The sequence below is a fragment of the Emys orbicularis genome, chromosome 2, assembly GCF_028017835.1.
Source record: "Emys orbicularis isolate rEmyOrb1 chromosome 2, rEmyOrb1.hap1, whole genome shotgun sequence".
NCBI lineage: Eukaryota > Metazoa > Chordata > Testudines > Emydidae > Emys > Emys orbicularis.
In genome coordinates this window covers 229,470,494-229,488,101 of record NC_088684.1, presented here as the reverse complement: position 1 = coordinate 229,488,101, position 17,608 = coordinate 229,470,494, and the positions used below count along the sequence as shown (strand labels likewise).

At 38.1% G+C, this 17,608-nt stretch overlaps 1 protein-coding gene across 1 annotated transcript in view; it reads right to left on the bottom strand.

Moving 5' to 3' along the window:
* TBC1D5 (TBC1 domain family member 5) overlaps positions 1-17,608 on the bottom strand; it is a 491,706-nt gene that overhangs the window by 127,897 nt on the left and 346,201 nt on the right. The gene's annotated exons all lie outside the window — the stretch shown is intronic.

Here is a 17,608-nt window from a genome sequence, read left to right as displayed (position 1 = left end):
TATCTCACAGGTCTGTAGCAAGGATTAACATTTTACAGCTGTTTGAAAAATATAAAATGTTACACAAATGGTACGTAATAGTAGTATTACATTTAAAGTGGTTACATAATGGGCTTATAAGGAAATAATTACATTCTTAACTGGTATATACACTTTATTTACCATAAAATCTTTTAGTCGATGGGAAGCGAAAAGGGAGATTTATTATAATTTTCCTCTAAGCAAATTAAGCCACTTTTTAAAGCTGGCAGCTTATGTAACAAAAATAGAACTAAAAGGCAGCTAGAATTCACAACTAGACTAAACTTACTTCCAAGAGTTGACATTTGACAACCGTTGTACCTTATCTCATTGGAGTTGTAAAGTAACAAATTTTGGGGGGGGCCCTTGTACCAGAAGTTCATTTCTGCACAAATGTGAGCCAATCAATCAATCAATTACAAATTTAGGAAAACAACTTAATTGCTGCATGAATCTGTGCCTAGTAAAAAAAAGCTCATAAAAGGCTCATGTTATGAATCAGATTTCATTCACTTCTCAAAACTTTCATTCCAATTTTTTTCCCTTTAGTGGAACTGTATGTATGAGTGCTAACCCACTGTACAGTAATAAACCTTTGTTGAAGACAGAATTTGCAGAACTCTAAGCAGATTTTTTTCCCCATAAGGAACATTAGTTTTAAAATAAAAATATTTAAACTTTGCATATAAAATTATCTTACATCTGTGCTCTTCTGTCAATCTGTTATTTGTTAATATAAAAATTAGTAAAACTTTTTACTTTATAATATTCAATGATCTTCTCTTCACTAAAATCAAATGCGCGCTGCCTCCCCTATTTCTACCACTTTCTGTAAATCCTATCTTTAGGGCTGGGTGTTGCAACAAAACAGCCACTGTATCAACTCAAAGCAAGGCTAATCTAGCACATTTAATGTTCTGTATAAGGTGTTTTACTATATAGTGGCACATTACCCTACAGTGCCTAGTCTACAGGAAACTATTATCCTACGGTGACACAAACATTACCCAAACTCTGTATGAAGCCTATTACTTGCAGTAACAAACCCTCCCACCCTTAAACCCACAACTTTCATGTTGCACAAGCTGTTAGGAGCGAAAGCTCAGCTACGCTTGAAGCATTTGAGCTGACTTTGCTCACAACCTACTGAAATCTAATTCGGGAGGTTTGATAAAACTCTAATACACTTCAAGGGAAAATATACACCATGGTGTAATGGGATTTGTTATTAGGCTTTTATTAGAAATCTCTTTTGCTTCTTTACTACTGCATTATGCAGTGTTAATCGTTTGTGGAAGCAGGTTTATTCTGCTCAAGCAGAAATCATTCCTTTTATTCCGCTTTTATATTTTCTCCTGGGAAAGTTAAATCTCAGTCTCCAGAGATATCATGTTTCACAGTTATAGAGTGCAGAAGAACAACTGGACTTCTTTAGCAACCATTAAGGCCCCTGCAGTTGCACAGTTTGGGGATTTCACACAGACTTTAGCAACCATGATACTACCATTAATTATTTGAACCCCTTTGTCCCAATGGGAGCAAACAATTCACACCACTGTAAACCCATGCATAGTGACTATTGTCTCTTCTTCTGTAACATTTAGCTCATAGCATCCATAACTCAAGGATCCTAACACCTATGAACCATGTTGCCATATGGCATGATTTCCATGAGCCTTTACATTCATAAAAAGGGACACTTAGTTTAATGAATCAAGTTTTACATTGGAGCGTGTAGATCTGTTACACCTGCAGATTGTAACTGTCACAACAGTGTACCTTTTATCATGTGCAATAATACAATTAATATTTTACCAGACCTACTTAGCAATTAAGTTCTACAAAAACAAAAAGTCCAGAATTTTTAAAGCACCAATAAAGCATCCAAGAGTACTACCATTTACCTCTGGAATACCTAACCCTAGCTTCTACTTATGATTCCTATATAATTAAACCACAACTCTCAAGAGATCAGTAATTACTCGCAAGAGATAATGATTCATTAATGGCCTTACAGAATAGAGAAACCAAAGGACATCAATCCTCTGGTATATCTATTAACTATGGGAATGACCCAGTCTTTACCAGGTTTAAATAAAGATCGCCACCATTTTGATTAAGATTAACTGGATAATTCTGTAAGTAGTATCATTTAGAAACCAGATACTTTATTTTAGCTATTGATTTGGCATTTAGGTTTTATCTGTATATATGTCTTCCTTCTTCATTAAGAGCAACGAAATCTTTAAAAATTACTGACCTGAACTACATAAGCCTTAGGAGTTGGGATAGGAAAGTAGAGGTAACGGTGACAGAATGGGAGTAGTTGTGATAGAAAGCTAGTGCAGCACAAAGGAAGACACTGGAGCAAGACAGATGAACACGCATAGATGGGAAGCCATGTTTGTAGGAAGGGTGTAGCCTAACTTCAAACATGGACCACAAACACTGAGACTACTCTTCAGGCATCTTGAAATTAGTTGGATGGGGCTAAATCAAAAGTCCAGAAATAGTCACTGAAAGTTTTGAGAACACTGAATCCCCAAACTAAGAGCTAACGGTGATTTTCTTAAACCAAGACTCTGACTTTTGAGTGAAATGTTGGCCCCATCTCTACAGGCTATGTACAAGCTGACTGACTCCTTCTCAATGAGACAGAAATATAAAAGAGATCCCTTACATTAGCCTGCACTAGTAAGACCGGATGTATTTCAGAAAATTATGACTTCTTTGGAAGGGAGGTTTGAAGCAGTGATCATGCTGCTAAATAATCTCAGTGCAGGAATTAACAAGACTTAATATTGCTTTACACATGCAACAGAGCTAGTAAAGGTTTGCGTTTATATTAAAGATTAATGCCAATCTTTCAATGTATCACATGCTGTGCAGAGAGCAACACCTATGGTTACCATTGCCCAATACTTTTCAGTATAAGACCCTGTTTTCCAGTTATAACTTTTCCAAATTTATTCTCAGACTACAATTTTCCATATTGGGTGTCTGCCTCAGGCTGATTTTTCTTTTTTTCTAAGTTTTTGATAAAGTGGTTTAGCGGTTTGCAAGAACAAACTTAGGAAAAATGTTTTGCCCATGTTAACATTTGTTTGTTTGTTTGACCAGCTGTAGTGCCTCCATATGTCAGAGAAGAGACATTAAATTTGGCAATGGGTCACACTGATGTCAGGGATTTGCTGTTCACCATCTCCATGAATATGTGCTCTAATCTGGCAATTTATAAGGCTCAGAAAAAAAATCTTAGTTTACACATGCTCAGTAGAGACTTGTTAATTTTCCAGCTAAATTTCTCTAAAGATTCCATCGGGAATGAACATGGTCCATCCCCTCATAATTCCTACATGCCTGCTGGACTGCACATGCACCATCCCCACAGAGCAACTGCTCCTCACAATTGTCCAGGGCTGTTATGGTGTCAGGCATAGGAACTAAGACACCTGTGCTCTCAATGCTCCCCTTGCTGGTGTCCAGACAGTGATCAGGAGGAGGAAGTTACCTGACTCAAATGCAGAGGGGGAGAAGAACAAGTATGGGGCGCCTGGGGAATGAGGAGTAATGAGACGGAACCAGTAAGGAAGGGGAGACAAAAGCAATAGATGAGCCATAGATGTGGGAGATTAAGAGCAGTGGTGAGGTGGGGAAAAGGGCAGGAGCCAAAGAGAAGGATGGGTGGGAGGACAGCAGCAGAAGGGGCTGTAATTCCCCTACAGAATTTGCAGTAGAACTCAGGATTTCCTGAACATACCGTTGCTGACTAACAAACAGCAGTAAAACGCACTGGCAAAGTGTGCATGTCATTCCTTTGTAGTGGTAGGTCCACATAGAAGATAAGAGCCTGCTGTTGCTATCAATCACTCTGTTAGCTCAAGGGGTAGAGAACTGTGCTGTGGAGCTGAAGATCCCAAATCCACTGAGACTGATTGGGGGTGGGGGGTGTCAGCATGGTTCCACATGACGTAATTTGTATTTTCAATTTAACTTTAAAAAAGAAAAAACGTAGGAAATTACACTCCAAAAACTTACCTTAAAAGAATGTTAAGATTGCAAAATCAAACCCCCAAAAATTAGGAAACAGCAGAATTAATGTTGCAGGTGAATTGATACTGAGAAAATTATACACAAGTGGAAAGCCCTCTCTTTGAACTCAGATTTAGTACAAACAGCGAATTACATTCAGGTTTACACCTCTAGCTAGAACAATTGAACGTGTAAAAGCATGGTCAAACAGGCTAGAATGAACAGCAGACAGCCTTTCAGGTATAGTATGGTATGGAAATAAAATGTGAAACAAGAGTGAGTAATAACTATTGTGCATATACAACTTCAAAAGAACTTTACGCTGTAAAGGAAAATCAAAACTGAAACAGTTTCTCCCAAGTAGTGAGCACAATTTTGGATGGATTTGCAATGCATGAGGGATATTTCACATGCAATTCATTTAATCACTAGGTACATGTATGTAATAGCTTTCTGAATGAGAATGCAGGCGGAAGAGCAAAGTAACCTGAAAAGTTTAACTGAAGCATCCCAGGAAATACAGACCAGGGAATATGTCAAGACACTTAATACACCTTTACCCCAATATAACGCGACCCGATATAACACAAATTCGGATATAACACGGTAAAGCAGCGCTCCGGGGGGGTGGGGCTGCATGCTTCAGGACATCAAAGCAAGTTCGATATAACGTGGTTTCACCTATAACGTGGTAAGATTTTTTGGCTCCCGAGGACAGCGTTATAACGGGGTAGAGGTGTACCAGAAGCTGTCTCTGACTTGCTGGTTGTCAAAAACGGTCAGAGGGGAGAAAGAGAGAAGCTCATTCAGAATGGATGACATTTTTAGAAATGCAAGATATTGTTTACTTTCTTGTAACGTCACTAAGGGCACCCATCTAGATGATCTTTTGCAGCATTTCAGATGATGTATGTTACACAGTCTGTTTCTCTAGTTTTCTGTCTCCAATATTAATAAATCTTGTGTTTATTAAGGCCCCTGCAGTTGCACAGTTTGGGGATTTCACACAGACTGTCCCAAAGAGATGGAACAATCTCCAACCAACACAAAGAAAGAGCAAAGGAAGGATATCTGGAGCATAACCCCATTCAATTTTTTTGACCAGGAATCTTAATGGGTCCTTTCACACAAGAGGTGTTACTGAAATGAGTCATAACGCTGCATGAAACACTCCTCATAACCATAGATAAGAGAGTTGAAGGGGCTGCACGCAACAGTTAAAAAAAAAGAGAACATTTCAAAAATAAATAAGGCCTTATTATATACCAATATTTCTCTAAGATGGAGAGAGGAAGAAAAGGAAATCCATAACAGGCCACAGAATTTGCTGTAAGTAGCATGTCAGGAAACTCTCTGCTTGTTAAATTGTCAGCTCTTAATGTTGAGAACAGTACATAGAACAACTTCCATAGCAAGCATCCTTACATAAATAGCACATCAGGAGATAGTCACAATCAAAAAATCCATCTGATACTCTAAGTTGTTGTGATTGAAGGAATGGAAATGTCTGTGTCTCTAAAGATACCTTAGCAATAAATTACGGGCTTAATGCCAGAATTATTGGGTGAAATTCTATGGTCTATGCTGTGCATGAGAACAGACAAGATGACTGTAATGGTTCCATCTGTCCTTAAAAATCTATGAATCTCAGATATTACTATAGCACTCATCGCTGTAGCGTATCCGGTTTCCCACAAAAGTGAAAAAAATAAGATGCACGTTTTCTGGGATTTGAAGAATTATTCATCTTCTCCTAAAAATCAGAAATAAGAATACAATGCAAAGCTCATGGGGATGAGGGGTTTTGTTCTCTTAAATCCCCCACTTATTTGTTTTCGCACTTAAAAAACGAAATAAAATACCATCCTTTTAATTGTTCTGTTAATTGGATAGTGCCCTGAGTGCTTTGGTGAGAGATCACTATCTAAATAAATCTGTATTGTCGTATGGATCTATGGCACACTGCTGACATTCCCATAAGAATGTCTGATGTGTCAAGTTAGCTGGACAGGTGTTGTGCTGCCTGGACTTGTCTCTTTATATACAACTAGCATGCAGCTGCCTGAAACTCATGAACCACTTCCACTATTCAACTCCAGTGCTATGTAGCTTCTATGATTTTTCTGGATTTTCTGGTTCCAATTATATTTCTTTTGGGGCCATGCTGACTTATTGCTATAAGAACTCTTATGTAGATATATAAAGGCATGGTTTTCCTTAACTTCCATAGTAAGATTAAGTTATTTTCCTGTGCAGATGCTTAGAAACTGTGCTGTGGGTCCTTGTCCAGCGTGGCTGGAAGAAAAGGGCTTTTTGCCCTTTGAGACCCCCCCCCCCCAAGTAATTTCAGAGATAGAGGAAGGGGGATGTTTACTTGTACAGAGTTGGAAGGAGCACAAAACACTGAAGCTAAACAAATTCAGATTAGAAATAAAGTGTACAATTTTAATAATGAATGCAATTAACCATTGAAATAACTTATTTTGGAATGTCACGGATTCACCTTTAAATCAAGAATGGATGTTTTTCTGAAATATATGCTATGGTTCCAACAGAAGGTATGGGTCTGAGGCAGAAATCACTTGGTAAGATTCTACAGCCTGTGTTATGCAGGAAGTCAGACCAGAAGGTCCCTTCTTGCCTTAAAATCTATGAATACCACTCTGATTTTGCAATCATTTCATTGGCCTTCTGAAATGTAAAACCCCAAAACATGGCACAAATAAACCTTTAACATGCATGTTACCGCTGGACTAGCTTTTTTTTATCTAATGGATTGGCTTTCTTTAGATTTCTTTTCTCTGACGTATAGATCTTTGATTTTACTCTATTTCCACATCGTATTTAAAAGACAGATGACTACAGTTTGTTGTTGTTTATTCTCTAGCGTTGGCACTCATTTTCACATCAAGTAAGGAACATTTCATTTTGGGAAGACTTAACTCTAAAGTTTTCCTTAGTAGCATTACAGATTCATAGATTTAAGGCCAGAAGGAACCATTATTATCTGACCTCAGGCAGTTTTAGTTTGCTGTGTTGGACCAAGATATCTGTAAGACCCCCCTCGCTCTCTCTTCCCCATGCCAATAATCTTCAGAGGCTACTAGGTTTCTCAAAAATTATAAAATTGTCAGCCTGGAGGACAAAGCTCAGGAAAGTATAAGACAAAACTTTCTCATCAGCTGGCTCAATACAATGGAATTCAATTCTGGCAGGGGTGGGAGGGACCACAATCTCACCACTTTCAAAGAGAAGTCTAAAACTTACCTCTTCAACTTTCAATTCCCATGTTCACAACAAAAAACAAAGAACATGAAGTTTAAAAGTGGGAGGGGCCACTGAAAAAATCTCCCAGCTGCCTTAGCAGGAAGGAATGAGGAAGTTGGAGACTTATATGGACTTTTATATTATGATGGTGATAATTCTATTGAGTGGTCAGATTTGATGGGGATGAGTGTGGTTAAAAGTTTAGATAAATAGAGTAGAATAGTGCTAATTAAATTAGAGCACTTGATCATGGTCTGTGCAGAGAATGTTGTTCACTAGGTTTTACTGCTTTCTCACCTGCTAAGTAGCAAAAGATAAAAAATACTTTAATATTAATATTCCAAGTGAACAATACTTTATAAAAAGAGGAAATAAGTAATAGATGTTATAAACGTGTTACAGACATGAGTAGTATTTGTTGGTTATGTGTAATTACACCTCTACCTCGATATAACGCTGTCCTCGGGAGCCAAAAAATCTTACCGCGTTATAGGAGAAACCGCGTTATATCGAACTTCCTTTGATCCACCGGAGTGCGCAGCCCTGCCCCCCTCCCCGAGGACTGCTTTACCGTGTTATATCCAAATTCATGTTATATCGGGTCGCGTTATATCGGGGTAGAGGTGTACTATGATTATAAGAACATCAGTAAGGTTTGAAAGCCATGTTGTTGGAATATAGCAATCCATTGACCATTTATTAAAACATGTATTAATAATTTATTACCACTTCATAGAGTATTATAAACAGAACCTCAAGATAAAATGTGAATAAAAATTAATTAGAATAATTGCTGTACTTAGCTAGTTATCTAGACCTAGAATTATAAAATCAGTAGATGACATTTCAATCCTTGCAGGCTTGTTAAGAATGGAAGTACTTGGAGGACCAGTCCAAGATTTTAAAAAATGGGTGGTTTAACTCTGGACTTCTGAGTCTAACTCAAGGCACCCATTTTTGTAAATTGCGGCCCCAGTTCCGGACATGATACAAAGGAACAAAAAAATATGGAAAAGTGGTCAAGTTTCTAGCTGTCTTTCTAGAAGTATGATTCATTGAGAAGTAGTCTGGCTTGTAATGTATTTTTTCCCAAGGGTAGAGACTGAGAAAGGCCGCTATATTTCTGCAAAATAATTGAGATGGAGGAGCTTGGACAACAGCCAACTTTAAAAAGCAGGGACAACTGTGTCCATTTAATGATGCACAGAAGTAAACTGGGTAGCACAGAATGGCGTGGGAAACAAAGTAGAAATGTACAAAGTTTTGTTATATTCCTTTGGTGAAATCCTGGCCCCACCAGAGTGTCAAAACTCCCATTGAATTCAATAGGTTCTGGATTTCACCTCTTGTAGCTATAAAATAATGTATTTCAATGACAAAAATCCATGTTCAGTAGAGAGAAAAATGCAAGAATGGCTATTGAATTTCAACTGTTCATTATTTACACTCATTCCAAAATTACATCCTTAACTAGTGATGATACCTATACATTTGTTTTTTGAAAAACACTGCACAGTAATGGGAACATTTTCTGTTTTAACAAAAATAATACGACTGCATGATTTTAAATACTGTATGTAGCAATAAACCTACAGAAACAAAAAAGCCACTGCTAAATTAGTGATACTTCTAGCGTTATCAGCTATTAGCAATTATGAACTCCTTCCTCCCACTTTTTATTCTCCAAAAATGAGAACGCATTGATTAAAGTTTGCTTTGGCAGTTACAGTCTACATAAATTTTAAAGTAGAAAACTATATTAGAAAAACAATTATTTGTCAGTGTTTTATAAAGGCTATTTTAAAGGCATTAGAATATATTAGATAATGTCTTTACACCGAATGCTTTGGGGATACATACAGTAGGGTTGTTGCTGCATTCTTCTTTTGTACAATATATCTCTGAAGTAGGACTCCCACTATATTTTAGTCACCCGGGGCATTAAATTCTGCTAGAGTTACTACATTTCCATGTAGAATAATCAAGGCCAATGAAGACAGTCAGCCTTATGTGAAAGGTCATTTATTATCTTTTTATCATAAAAAGGATTAACGTAATTTTATTGACTTTTTTTTTAAATGTCCAAATATGTACTGAAATATTTTATCAAGCTTTTACCGTTCATATTCCATGTAGGAGACTTCCCCATCATAAGCATTAAAGCAGCAGACTTTACTACTGGTGTAAATTTGTAATCCATCATTTTAAAACACGTAAGCCAGAACACCACCGCTTTATTATTATACCGTCAAATTACAGCGTACTACATAAACTTCTTCCATTACACCGAAGGAAGTTTTTCAGTGAAGAGCTCAGACGGCTGAGCTACTGAAGGCCGAAAAAAGGTGTCCATAAAGCAATGGAATAGTTATTGGAAAACTTGTCTTAATCTTAACACACTAGTGAGGCAGTAAGCTCAAATAGACAGAGTATAAGATTGGGTGTCAGGAGGTCTATGCTGGCTCCACTATGGAGCTCCTTTGCGACACAAGCTAAGCCAATTAACCTTTCTGGCCAAAGATTATCCATCTGTAAAAAATGTAGATAAAGACTCCTGGAGAGCTTTGTAAAGCACTGAAATGAATGAATGAAAATGCTATACAAGTGCAAAGTATTTGTATATATTTAAGATTAAACAGGGGCTCGTGAGAAATGGAGAGTTTGGCAAAAAGGCAACTAAGTTACCCAAACTCTTCCAACAAGACTTCATATCTGTCAACAAACCCCCAGTGAATAAACCCTCCTCATATTTATGAATTTTCAAATATTTTATAGAACATTCAGTCTAAATAGATATTATTGAAAAGAGGGCACTTTGTGAGTGAGGCTTATATAAAATATTCTGTATTTTACAAAAAACGTAAATTTGCCATTTATTAACAAGAGAATTGAGTTGGTCTAACACAGTGGTTTTCAATCTTTTTTCATTTGCGGTCCCGTAAGAATTTCAAATGGAGGTGTAGACCACTTTGGAAGTCTTAGATGTAGTCTGTGGATCCCTAGGGTCCATGGATCACAGGTTGAAAACAACTGGTCTAACAGCTATATAGCACCTTCACATCAGAAGGGCATCCACACATTAGGACTAGCAGACAATTTAGAATCCCTCATGGGTTAGATGCTTAATATTTCCTTTATAATGGATTAGACTTAATCCCAGAGGACTGAATAGGAACTGTCAAAATCTGACAACATTCTGCAGGACAATCATTTTATACAGCCAGTGTAAAATAAATGTGCAATATATGAACAGAATAACTGAACTAGAGGAATCAACTGTGATCCAGGGAACCCGTGGTGCCCACTGGCAGAAGGCACAGGGGGTGTATATGGTTTTACAGGGATCCCTGGGATGGGCATATGCATAACAGTTCCCCAAAGGGTGGTATGTGAGGTCTCTATTGAGAGCCAGTAGCCAACTGGTCATGATGATGATTGCAAAATGTATGGATGGATAATGCTTAATGAGTTATGTATCCATACTAAAAATTATGCTTTTAAGATCTTGGAGTTCAGGCAGGTCACCAGGAGGTAACATACCTCAGAAGTGTTCCTTTCAGGCAAGAGGTAACTATCATCTATCTTCCTGTCTGGCCATTTGTGTATTGTATGCTTCACACTGTAAGCCTATTTGCATACTGAATCAGGTGCAAATTGAGAAACTGAAAAATTTATGAGAAGGGGAATCTACAGGATGAAAATATACTCTAGGGGATTGTCCTTTTTATGAGTAAAGACAAAGGATTGGTCTGGTATATCTTGGAGTGAAAAGAGACACACTGAATCCTTCACCTAGGTGGCAAACTGACAGTGTGCATGACTCATGAACAAAGGCACAGTGTCAGCCTGGCTATAAAGTGCTACAAGATTTTTGGGTAAGCCATACTCTAATAGACATGAGAGTATCTTGTTAATTAATTTGAGGTTCTAGAATGTGTGTTCTGATTTAATTTTGTAGATAACCACTTGTTTCCAATATTTCTACTTGTTACTACTTGACTCTCTATGCTTTGTTAAATAAACTTATTTGATTTCACTATAAACATAAGTAAGTGCTGCAAGTTAAGCAGAGCAGTGATCTGATTTGGAACCAGTAAGCTGGGATGTACTGTTACTTTGGAAGAAATGGTTCAATGAATATTGTGAATATACAGGTTTCAGAGTAGCAGCCGTGTTAGTCTGTATCCGCAAAAATAACAGGAGTACTTGTGGCACCTTAGAGACTAACAAATTTATTAGAGCATAAGCTTTCGTGGGCTACAACCCACTTCTTCGGATGCATATGTGAATATACAGGAGACCAGTGGCTGGATACTCCAGGAAGATGCTTGGAGGGCTGTAGTGTGCCTATTGCTAAACTGATAGCAGGGCCTGTGAGTCCTATAGTGGAGTGCTTGTGTTGCCGGTAGCACTGGGAAAGTGACCCATGGCAGGTGCGGTACAAGGCTTCTTCACGCTAAAAGCAGGCGGTAGCGAGGTGCCTCACAACCCCAGAGAAGCAACTTACTTCAAACACAAATAAAGTCCAGACATCATTTGAAACAATACTCCCTGAAAATTCATCATTCTGCCTTTTCTTCTTACAGTTTATGTAATGTATTCCTTTGCTATGTTATCAAGAATCAAGTTAATAGTGGAGACAATTTTAGATTTCAGGAAAAAGGAGATTCAACAGTTTTCCACAGTAAAATTAACTATGGCAGTATGGCCAGTGACACAAACTACGCATTAACAAGAAAATGGTAAAACTGAACACTTAGCTGCACAAAAGTGGTGAGAGTACATCTTTGATATATTTAATGTACAAAGCCAAGCCACTTACAATCGAAAAAGCTTATATTTAGATTTAAAGCACAGGGAATGCTGAAACTTGTGTGAGGCTTCCCAGCTGCAAAATAAAGTTAACCTATCAATACATTAATTACAGACACTCCCCAACTTACATAAGCGTTCTGTTCCGGAACGCCTTGCGTAAGTCGAATTTTGCGTAAGTCGGGGACGTAAACCCGACAATTACGCAAAAAAAACCCCCCAAAAAACAAAAAAAAACCCCTCGCTTACAGAACTTTTTCTGTAAGTGTGGGTTTGTGTAAGTCGGGTTTGCATAACCCGGGGAGTGTCTGTAATACCTCAGGAGGAATCATGTCCAGAATATAAAAATATATTACTAGCACTAGTGAGAGGGATTCAGGCCTTGTTAACACAATAGAAATCTATCTGTATGGATGACTACCCTTTCTAGAACCACAATTATTTTATTATTTGGACAGATAAACCCTGCTAATTCAATTTAAGTAATTACGTACGCAAAACTAACTTCAGGCATCGTTCTACCTCATACTTCCCAGGGAGGTTGGGAAGAGAGAAAGAATTAAGTGGATGGTAAGAGGTTGAATCTGAGGTAAGATCTTTGGAAAGAGATGAGTTTTATATTGTATTCACTGGCCCTTTTTCATCTACCCAGCAGCCAAGATTCCTAATTATTGTGAAGCACTTGGAGCACCCAATTCTGCACCCACTCAACTCAAGGCACTTTGATGGGAGTTTCACGCTCAGAGCTGTTGTTAAATCAGGCCATTATTTTGTAGCAGAGTATCATCCTGGACAGCCCTCAGAACGGTAGAGAATCCTGATCGCAGAAATGTGTTTACATCTTAGTGTAACAGTCTTCTTACAATACAAATGTCTTCTCCTTAAGAGTCATCATTAAAAAGAGATTGGGCCCAAAGCAAACAGATTGCCTACTACCTTTGGTCAAAATCAGGTTTTGATTGTTGCAGGCCCGCGTGTAATTAAATATGTAACATTTCAAAATCTTCTTGTGTGGTAGTTCTCAAATCAGGAAAGCATTTTTTTTTAAACAGGGAGAGGGAAGATTTATATGGTCTCTGAATTCAATATTATATCTATTGTAAACTGTAAAACTAAATTAAGAAGCTGTTCAGAGGCCATACACGCAGCAGTCCATTTCAATCCATTAGTTTGGCTAAATGCCTTCATACATCCAGTGAAGAGAGTCATTACCATCAATCTGCCAGTTTTACTGACCAGTCAACTAAATGTTTATACATACACCTAAGAAACACCAGTGTTTCCTCATTGATATCGCAGTCCCAGACATCAGTGTCCAGTGAATAACTATTCCAGTACGAAAGACAAGATGATAATTCAGCTATTTAGTGTAAATAAAAATGCTACAAACACTGTTTTATTTATATCCTTAGTTCCAGAGGTAGAGTATAATTATTCAGATCTATTCCACTACCATACAGCATAAGGAAGAACAGGTTTTGGTAAGTTATATTTGGTAATTATTGTTTACATTGATCAGTACTGGTAGCTCACAAAATAGTTACAACTTAAAAATTCTTTTAGTTTCTGTAACAGGAAAATGTGAGCAACAGAAGTATTCTTTTTGTACATCTAACCATATTTATTCAGATATTGCTACTCTCTACTTTAATTTAGTCACTACATACTGGGGAGTGGGTTGCTTTTGTTAAACTTATTATACAGCAAAAAATTATTATACATTGAGGCTCTTTTGTTTATTCATACATACTTAGATATATGCTTTACAAATTAATGTAAAAAAGTAAGAACTTTCAAGTTTTATAATTTATAGTATCTCGGGATGGCAAAGTTCTGTGCTGTGTGGTTCCTGCCTTATGGGAATACTGCATCTTTAAAAAGGGACACAAGGGGCTTACTGGTGTCATTTAGCTACCTAGGCGCCCCCGCAGAAGCCTTGCTAACAACAAAAGACTCTGGTGGCAAACAGCTAATTCATTAATTAACCACAGTATTTGCTGGAAAGAAAAGCATTTAAAAAACACAGCACTGAAAGTGCAACTGCGGTTGTTCCAGGTCCCTGTCTGCAGTATGTGTAGCAGAGGCAAGCAATGCCTATGCTGTTTCTAATTATTCCAATTATCATGGCACACTATGAAAACTTGATTAATAACACTGAAGATATTGTTGTGGCAATTAGCCATATGGTTGTGGGACTTTATTCTGTCACGATTTAGCCATTAGCATCTACTTATGTTTGTCAGAACAGAGCATCCGTGACAAGTTGAAGTTCCGCTCACCTTGCTGAGTCCCCTGTGAGCAACACTAGAGAACTGTTTATTCCTGGGAGCTCCTTGCTGGAGTAAATTTTTCATGTGGCATCCGGTCTGACTGGGGACAAATGTCAAATAGCTTATGCAACAACCCATCAAGGCAGGCTCTCTCTGCAAAGGGATCTAGTAAATTGCTTGTCAAGACAGACTTTTTTCAAAGAAGGATTTGACCAGTAAAATTAGTGTCAAATGCCTTGTACAGAATGTTTTCAATGGTTAGCCATTCAGACTGTATGTACCCTCCCCTTACATAGCCATGATAAAATGTTCTATTATGATTTTATACACCTTTGAGGTATGCATTACAATGCACTTGAAATGTATATCTACAAGCACAGGGACGCTGGGACAGCAGCACTGTCACTTTGGCTAGCAGAAATGGCGGGTACCTAAACTGACCTTTTTGTGAGAGTCATCCTTTTAAACACAACACAATTTAAAAAAAAAAAAGGCCTTTTTTTTTTTCTTTTTGGTCAAAATAAATCCGTACAAAAATCATCCCAAAGATTCAATGTAATTATCATAATAAAGAACTTTTTAAACCAAGTTCCACAGTTAATCATTGGAAGTTTTTTACAACTGTTTAAAAACACAGCAAAAGCTATAAAACGCATTAATTTTGTAACCCTTCTTGTACCTTGGTTAAGACACAAATGTACTTACAGCTGCAGGTCAATCAAAACCAAAATAGATTTTTTGCAACTAATCAAAGAGAACCTTGAACTTGACTTGCCTGGTCACCTACATTTGGGATCCAGTATGTTACTGATTTAGTTCCTTTAAAAGGAGTTGGGAACACTAACATCTTGTTATGCCTGCATAGCCAACTGACGAAGTGGAGTTGATGCACTTTGGGGACATGGGATGGGGAAGGCGGCCTTGGAAGGGAGTTGTAAAAAGAAGTTGTAGGTGATCATAATGAAGTGTTTTAAAGGGACAGTGGAACAATTCTTTCTGGAAATGTACGTACAAAGATGACTGTAATTGAATGAGATCAGGGAAAAAATACTTCTCTATTTTCTCAGCTCATTTATATTGTGCATTTGACAGCACTTTATATTTATACTGTAATCCTAATTGCACAGTTTTTCTTGTGTAGGAAGTTTCTCCTCTTTGTGTGGGTCTTTCACACAGTACTGTATCAGGCAGAGAGAAATATATTTTTAAAGCTAGCAAAAATGATTATAAAGAAATAGAAATAGGCAGGGGACTCTGGGAAGATGTACTGAAATGTTTTTTAACTCATTTTTAAACTGACGAGATTTCAAACTGACAATATCCCTTTAATATAAAACTTGCTAACATATCTTTTGATTTTCCGTAAGAAAACTAGCATGATTTGCAGTATTCAAAGAGAATGGTGCTTTGCATAACTCACTAGTAACTCAGAAATATCAGCAAAATAAAATTACTGCAGGGTTGGGGGAATGAGGAATTTTGGCAGTCAGCTGAGAAATAGGTTCTATAAAATTTGAAGTAGAGCTAGGTGAAGAGTTGGAAAAATGATAGTGGATGAATAAGAAACTGAATTCTGACTCATCACATTCACACCCCTTCAGTATTAACTTTTCAGGCATATTCGAGCAAGTTAAAAAAATTTCATACAAACATTTGTGGAAAATGAATATTGAGTCCACAGCTGAAAATAATTTAAAGCCTAAACAAAGAACACTTACCCTACAGTCATTGCGGTTCTTCAAGATTGTTGTAATCAGCGTGGATTCCAGTGTCTGCGCACATGCACCTCACATGTGAGAGATTTATTTTTAATAGCACTGTCTTTCGGGGCTATGCATGTGCCCTATGCCTCCTTCTGCTCCCTTTTGAGGGTATAAAAGGTGGAATGCCTGCAACCCTCACTCAATTCCGTTGCAATTCAAAGCCCATGACTGCTGAGGACTCCAAAAAGTGGGGATGGAGACTGGGTCATGGGATCCACACAGACTACAACATCTCAAAGAACCACAGTTATCTGTAGGGTAGTCATTCATTCATTATACCCTATAGCCCCATGGTTACAGCACTCAACTGAAAGGTGGGAGACTCTGCCTGATTGGTTAGGGCACTCGGTGGGGGTGGGGAAAGACTCAGGTTCCAGTCCCTGCTCCGATGAATATTTAATTATTCATACAAAGTGGAACAGTGCCTAAGTCTGCTTGTGAATTTAGCTCCTCTGGTTTTTTTGTTTTGTTTTTTGGATGAAACTATGTTGACTTGCCAAATCATTTTGGTTGACCCAAAAAGGCAATTTTCAGAGAATAAACCTTTTGTCCAAAAATCTCCTACCTTTACGCATTATGCTTGACAAATGTGAATGGATTGCTTCATGTAGCAGCCTTGCACATTTCAGCACGTTTTGGAAACAGGTCAAAGATGCTGCTTGGACTCTGGTGGAGTAAGCCTTAATAGTCAGTGGGAGAGGTACATCAGTCAGTTGGCAGCACAGTGAAATGCAATGTGTTACCCATTTTGAAAGTCTCTGATGAAAAAGGACCTGACCTGTAGAGGCCTCAGGCGCAGTCTGGCAAGTGGCATATGTATGTACACACGGACTATGGCATAACAGCATGAGGCAAGTTTATACTAATGTAGCCAGGTGTGATATCACCATGTACAGTAAGGACTGAAGTGCAAGGAATCTGTCTGAGGTAAGAATGCCCTTGCTGACGTGGAATATATCCTGGCCTCTATGATCTCTACTGGCTGGGATGGGATGGGAGACGACTTCTCATAGTTCACCAACAGGCCCAGCTGGGTAAAGAGAGAAAGCACACACAACTGAGGCTTCTCAGCATTTCCTGATGTGATCGGCCTCTGATCAGCCAGTCATCTAGATATAGGTAGACGTGGATACCCCTTTTTCCTTAGGTGTGCCACCACCACAGTGAAGCATTTCATATAGACTCTCTGTGCCATGAAGATTCTGAAAAGCAGTACTTTGTACTGAAAGTGAGTGTTTGGGCCCCACTGAAAATCTCAGGTATTTTCTGTGCTTGGCAATGTGGAAGTATGCATCCTGTAAGCCACAAACCAATCCTGAGCCAGATGCGATGGAATGCATCAAAAGTCAAACATTACCATCCTGAAGTCTTCTGAGATCTGGGACGGGATGGATATCCTTCTTGGGGATAAGGAGGTACTAGAAGTAGAAGCCTGTTCCCCTG